Source organism: Rattus norvegicus, chromosome 1, assembly GCF_021556685.1.
Source record: "Rattus norvegicus strain SHRSP/BbbUtx chromosome 1, alternate assembly SHRSP_T2T, whole genome shotgun sequence".
NCBI classification, from domain to species: domain Eukaryota; kingdom Metazoa; phylum Chordata; class Mammalia; order Rodentia; family Muridae; genus Rattus; species Rattus norvegicus.
The window spans coordinates 242,999,731-243,005,798 of NC_141534.1; the positions used below are offsets into that span (position 1 = coordinate 242,999,731).

A 6,068-nucleotide genomic window follows, 5' to 3' on the forward strand; every position below is an offset into this window, starting at 1 on the left:
CCCGGCCCAGTTCATCCTGAGCACCTGTCCTCACGTCCAGCAGAAATCGTTTTACACAGTATGGCCCTACTCCTCCCTTCTGGCTTCACCTCTCTTTCCTTTTGTAAATTTCCAGGTTCCAGTTCTGTATCACCCTTTCCCATCATAGGTATCTGCTCACTAAATTACTCCAGCTCTAATATCCAGGCACAAACTCTCCTCTCTGCCCATCAAAATCACACAAATAAAGATGTGAGAACCAAAGGGTTGACCTGGAATCTCCCCATTCAGGAGGCTGAGGCAGAGGATTTTGAGTTCAGGGCTGGGATGGATTATCTAATAAGACTGTCAGGGGTGAGGAGAAAAAGAGGGGAGGAAGAAGGAAGAAGGGAGGGAAGGAGGAAAGGGGAGAGGGGGAGGGCTCTTCTTACTCTTCAGATCTAGCCCATCTCCTTGAGGGACAAATGAACGATTGTGGCTACACACACTAATTCCTGAACATGGGCTGAAATCTACCTGCAGTGCTGCCCTCTGAGCAGACTGGGCCTACACATCTTCCATTGACACACGCATAATATCCTGCCATTTGGATTATCAACTATCTAAAAGAAGAGAAACGTGTTCTGAAAACTGCATATCGTCTCCCGCACACATCGTTTACCCAACTGTTCCCAGACATCCCTCCAGAACCTAACATTAGTACTCTTCCTGGCCTGGGCGCTCTATTTTCAACTCTGCTCTCGTTTCTTGATTTTTTTGTGCCTTTCTTGCGCTGTCTTCCATGACATAATCCTATAGGGAATCAGGTAGATGTTTCCAATTAGATTCATTAAGTTCCCTTAAGAAGTGATTAGGAAGGTATAGTCTCAGGTGGCTGGTTCCCTCAGTAATAACAGCAGCATTTTTTGGGGTGCTTGCCAACACTAGACCAGGTTTTAAATACCAGCTTTACTCCTTTGTCTTTGGAAGATTGAGAACATGTAGGTTCAACTGACAGTAAAGTTGGATTTTACTGAATATCTTTATATGGCAACAATGGGGTCAGGAACGTGAACGCCTCACTTTAGCAGCTGAGAGCGATAGCTAATTAATGTGTGGCCTCTGATCAGACGGTACTGGCTTTAAATTTCCATGCCAGCTGTGGGACTTTGAGGAAGTAACTCAGCTATGGATTCAGAGTCATAACAGGTCATTTGGAGAGAAATAAAAGAAATCAGCTCATTAGTCTGCATACAGAGCTCCAATAAATGGATGTTCTTGCTAAGTACCTTGTGGCTGAACTGTCCGGGCTGAGGAGTGAGAGAGCGCTGGTGAATCTTGGCTGTACACCTGATTTGACTGAGAAGTGCGGAGGGGACCAACAAAGCACACCCATGAGTACAAATGTGAGTGGTGCTTCGGAAAGGATAAACAGGCCATCTGCGAAAGAAAGCCGAAGCACTACCACACGGGATGGGGGCTGACTGGAATGAATGTGGGAAAAGGAGAAGACCCATTTGCCAAGTACTTTCCCCTTCCCCCTTCTCCTCCTTCCCCTCCTCCTCCAGCCCCTTCTTACCTTCCTTCTCCCCTTTATCTTATTTTAAATTATCTTTAATCTTTTCTACAGTCTAGTTGTTATCCCCCTTCCGGTCTGCTCTCTGACAGTTCCTCATCCCATTCCTCCCCCCACACACACACACCCCTTCTCCAAAAGGATGTCCCCACCCCACCAGGCCTCCCCACTCCCTGCAGCCTCAAGTCTCTCAAGGGTTAGGTGCTTCTTCTCTCACTGAGGCCAGACCAGGCAGTCCTCTGCTGTGTATGTGTCAGAGCCTCATCTCAGCTGGTGTATGCTGCCTGGTTGGTGGCTCAGTGTCTGAGAGATCTCGGGGGTCCAGGTTGGTTGAAACAGCTGGTCTTCCCATGGAGCTGTCCTCCTCCTCAGCTTCTTCCAGCTTTCCCCCAATTCAACCACAGGGATCCCCAGCTTCTGTCCTACTCTTTCAGCTGTTTGTTGGGCCTCTTGGAGGGCAGCCATTCTTGGCTCCTGACTACAAGCACGCCATAGCATCAATAATAGTGTCAGGCCTTGGAGTCTCCCCCTAATCTGGATCCCAAGTTGGGCCAGTCACTGCAGGCAGGGCCTGAACAGACCTTGGGCATTGGCTCCCCACCCAGTCCCATAACACCCAGAGGAAGCTCGACTCCCGGGTACTCTAACACGCCCAGGATCACAGGTGAGGAGGCCACAACATCTGCCCCAACACCGGGAGTAACTGGGACCCCTGGGATCCAGAGATGCAGGAATCTGAGCCCAGCCAGTGGCTGGTCCGGTCTGAACCTGGACCCGAGCACACCTGGGGTGCTGGGTCTACATCTACTCTTACAACACCCAGAGGGAGCCTGACTCCCAGGGAATAACATTTGAAGTATAAATAAAGAAACTATCCAGTAAGAGAGAAAAAAAAGAAAGAAAAAAAAAGTTCCAGGCCAATTTAGGAGGACCATATCAGATTGGAGGAGGAGGAAGGAGAGAGATAAAGAGAAATAGGACACAATAAAACTTCACACCCTGCAAGTTTGCTGGAACTAAGGCTCTTGGGTCCTGCCTCGACAGTCATTTCAGATACTTGTACAGAAACTGGAACTATGGAACTGTATCTGTATCCCATTGGGTCCCACCAAGAGACCTTGAAAGTAAGGTTTCAAGCAGAGATGTCCCACTGAGAGGGCAAGGAAAGTAGAGGTGACATCAACCAAAAGATGGAGGGGGGAAAAGGACATCTTGAGCACCATCCATAAATCACAACTTTCTTTTGAATACCAAATGACTCCTGACACCGAGCTAAAACTTTCTGAAAAGCTGCATTTGTTTCCAAAGCTTTGTCTAGGAATCGGTTGTATGTGTATTGGTAAATTCAATCTCCGTGATAAAATATACAATCTGATGACACAAGCGCATTCATATTTTATGGACAGAACTAATATCTATTTCAAACAGAAATGCTATATGCATTCCAAGCCCGTGCCACCCACTAGTCTACTTTGGTTGGTATCTATGCGTCTGTCTATTCTAGGTACCCAATGTCATCAGAATGAGACAGTATTTGTTCTTAGCATAGGAAGTAGCATTTTTCAGAGACTATGTAGGCTGAGTCTACCTTCCTCCATTTTTCAGACAGGAAGACATTGACCTCCTGACTATAAGCTGTAATACATGTACCACACGGAGTAAAAGGCTACCCTGCATCCCAGGTTGAGACCTAAATCAGTGGCAGCTCTCTGGCCTTCCCACGTTCTGATTTGAAATGCAAAACATGTTTCCTTGGAAACAGACACACACAACAAACCAACCTAGGAGCAAGTTAAGTTCCTATGCATCCTGTGGTTGCCCCTCCCCCATATTTCATTTTTAAAGACGGTGGTAGTTTCAACCGAGCAGAGAATAGGACATTCTGGAGAGCGTCAACAGTGTCTCTGTAATGGTGTTAAACGCCTTCTGAGAACTGAAAAGGACTCGGTCTCTAAATGGCAGTTAGTTTGCCACGGTCCTCATGAATTGTCAAAAATATTCACAGGACTTAGACTAATGTGAACATCCCAGCACACATTAATTTGAGTACAGTTAATTCTGTGTGAAAGGCAATAACACGTGCTTGCATTTACTGTGTATAGTTATTGTTTACAGTGTTCATAGTTCTGTGAGGCAGATACTATCATTTGGTCCCATTTCACATGAAGAAACGGGGAATGCAGCGTTAGTAAACCTTCCGTTGCCGTGACAAAATAGCGAAGATAAAAACTGTAATGAAAGAATCATTTATTTTAGCTTATGGCTGTAGCGGTGGTGGTGGTGAAGACAACTGGGTGGAGTAGATCAGCTTCCATCACGGCAACCAGAAAGCAGAGAGAAAGGAAGAGAATGGACAGCATTTATAACCTTCAAAGGCATAAGCCCCCACCCCCACCCCATGATCTACCTCCTCCACCTAGGCCCTGCCCCCTAACATCACCACTTCCTTCCAGATAGCAGTAGCAGCTGGGGACCAGGCAGTCAGCATGTGCACCTAGGGGTGTCTCCATATTCGACCCGCAAGTGTGCAGGTGGTGAATATAGCATTTGAACAAATGCCCCAACCAGTTTGACAGCAGCACAAGGGAAAGCATTTGTGATATACAAGAGCCATGAGGTCCATGTACCCCTGGCTCCGCCTCCTTGGAGATACTGGGGAAACTTTCTCCAGGGCAAGCACATTTTCACTGTCCCCGAGTAAAGAGGGGCTGTTGTTTTCTCCTTTGGAAAGAAGTTTAAGGAGAGTGAAAAGCCTATCTCTGTTTTAATTCTTGCTTCTCTTTTCAACAGCCACAGCCCCTTTGGGTTTTGCACAAGCTCTCATTCTTTGAGTCTTTCAGCCACAGATCTGCTTGCTTGCAAAGTTGGGGGCTTTGGTGGACAGAGACAGAGATAAAAGCCTCGGTCCATGATGGTTGGGGAGCTGGGTGCAATAGGTTAGCATTAGCATTGATTATGGCAGTCAAGAAGCAGAGAAAGAGGGGTTGGGGATTTAGCTCAGTGGTAGAGCGCTTGCCTAGCAAGGGCAAGGCCCTGGGTTCAGTCCTCAGCTCCAAAAAAAAAAAAAAAAAAGAAAGAAAGAAAAGAAGAGACCAGGGACCAGGGATACCCTTCAAAGGTATTGCTTCCGGTGATGGGTCTTTTCCATCTACGCACTGTGGCTGGTTAGATACACACACACACACACACACACACACACACACACACACACACACACACACACAAGAGAGAGAGAGAGAGAGAGGGAAATAGAGAGAGAGAGAGAGAGATCTGCTCCTATTGCAAGATGTTATAAAACTCAGTCATCAAAACCAGTACAAGAAGGGTTACATTCACTTCATATATTTGGTACATTTGTATATGTGTGGGGTAGGCAGGGAATATGGGTCATTTATTTTATTTCCTTTGTAATGGTAATATAATTCAAATTTAACAGCCCATCACACAATTCTATTCATTATTTCCCACCAGAAACCCTGCTAGGAGACAAAATAAATAACTTTTGAAACTTCATTTCTTCAGTCCTGGGATTTTTTTTTTTTTAATAAAACGACTTGTGCATTGAGACAAAATGTATGCTCTAAAACCTTTACTCTCTCCCTGGCGATGGGCAAAGAGACACCTTGTTGGTGGTAACAAATTTATGTCAGTTGGGGGCAGAGCAGATGGCAGTCCTTTGCTCATCCTAGCTTGATGCCCGGCTTGGTGGCCAAGGCTGCTTCATTGCTAGGACACATGAAAATCAAATCAAATCAAAATCAGGCAGCATGGAGGAAGAGGAGGAGAGAGAACTGTGTTCTGCCACGTCACGTGGTGCATGGGAAGAAGACAGACAGAGAAAGGGGGAGGGAAGGAGGAGAGAGAGAGAGAGAGAGAGAGAGAGAGAGAGAGAGAGAGAGAGAGAGAGAGAGACAGACCCGTGAACCCCCATGCCACCCACAGACTTGCCCTCCAGCACTCAACACAGGCAGCACACAGACATTCTCTTACCACAAGGCCTTGACAAGTGGGTGGCCAGCCTGCAGTGGGAGCCACCACAGTGTGCAAGTATGTGGTAGTCAGATGGGAGAGAAAGAGAAGTGGAGCAGCTTGGGCATTATAAAGAGGTGGAATTGGAGGCTAAAGAGTGGAGAGAAGTAGCTAGCCAAGACGCCTGGGGCCATCATAAAGTCTTAGCCTGAGCTGCCACTGAGGGCCATGTCTGGACTGTAGGGTCAGTGTCAATGTCCCTGGTTCATGTTATCACTAGAGAACATGGGAACATCCCTGGTCCAGGAAGCTGCCAGGAAACATGTGGATGTCTAGGAGCTGTGCAGAACTGGTCCCATCCCTCACTGGCTGCTGGCACTCCGGAGAGCTGGCCCTGTCCCTCACTGGAAGCGGCACTGGTAAAGCCCACCCTGCTCCCCAACCAGGCAGCAGAGTGGAGCCGACCCTGGTGTCAGGCATATGGGCGAGGCAGCCCCACCACTTGTCTGCCATGGGGTACAGAGGTGATGCCTCCGCCCTTCACCACCTCCAGCAGTCAAGAGAG

The 6,068-nt window shown here is 47.4% G+C and overlaps 1 non-coding gene across 1 annotated transcript; it reads left to right on the plus strand.

The window, feature by feature from the left end:
* The first annotated feature begins 5,129 nt into the window (after positions 1–5,129).
* On the plus strand, positions 5,130–5,273 carry LOC120100406 (small nucleolar RNA SNORA48). The gene has a single exon (XR_015655920.1). It is a non-coding gene; the product is annotated as a small nucleolar RNA SNORA48 (small nucleolar RNA).
* The last annotated feature ends 795 nt before the right edge of the window (positions 5,274–6,068 follow it).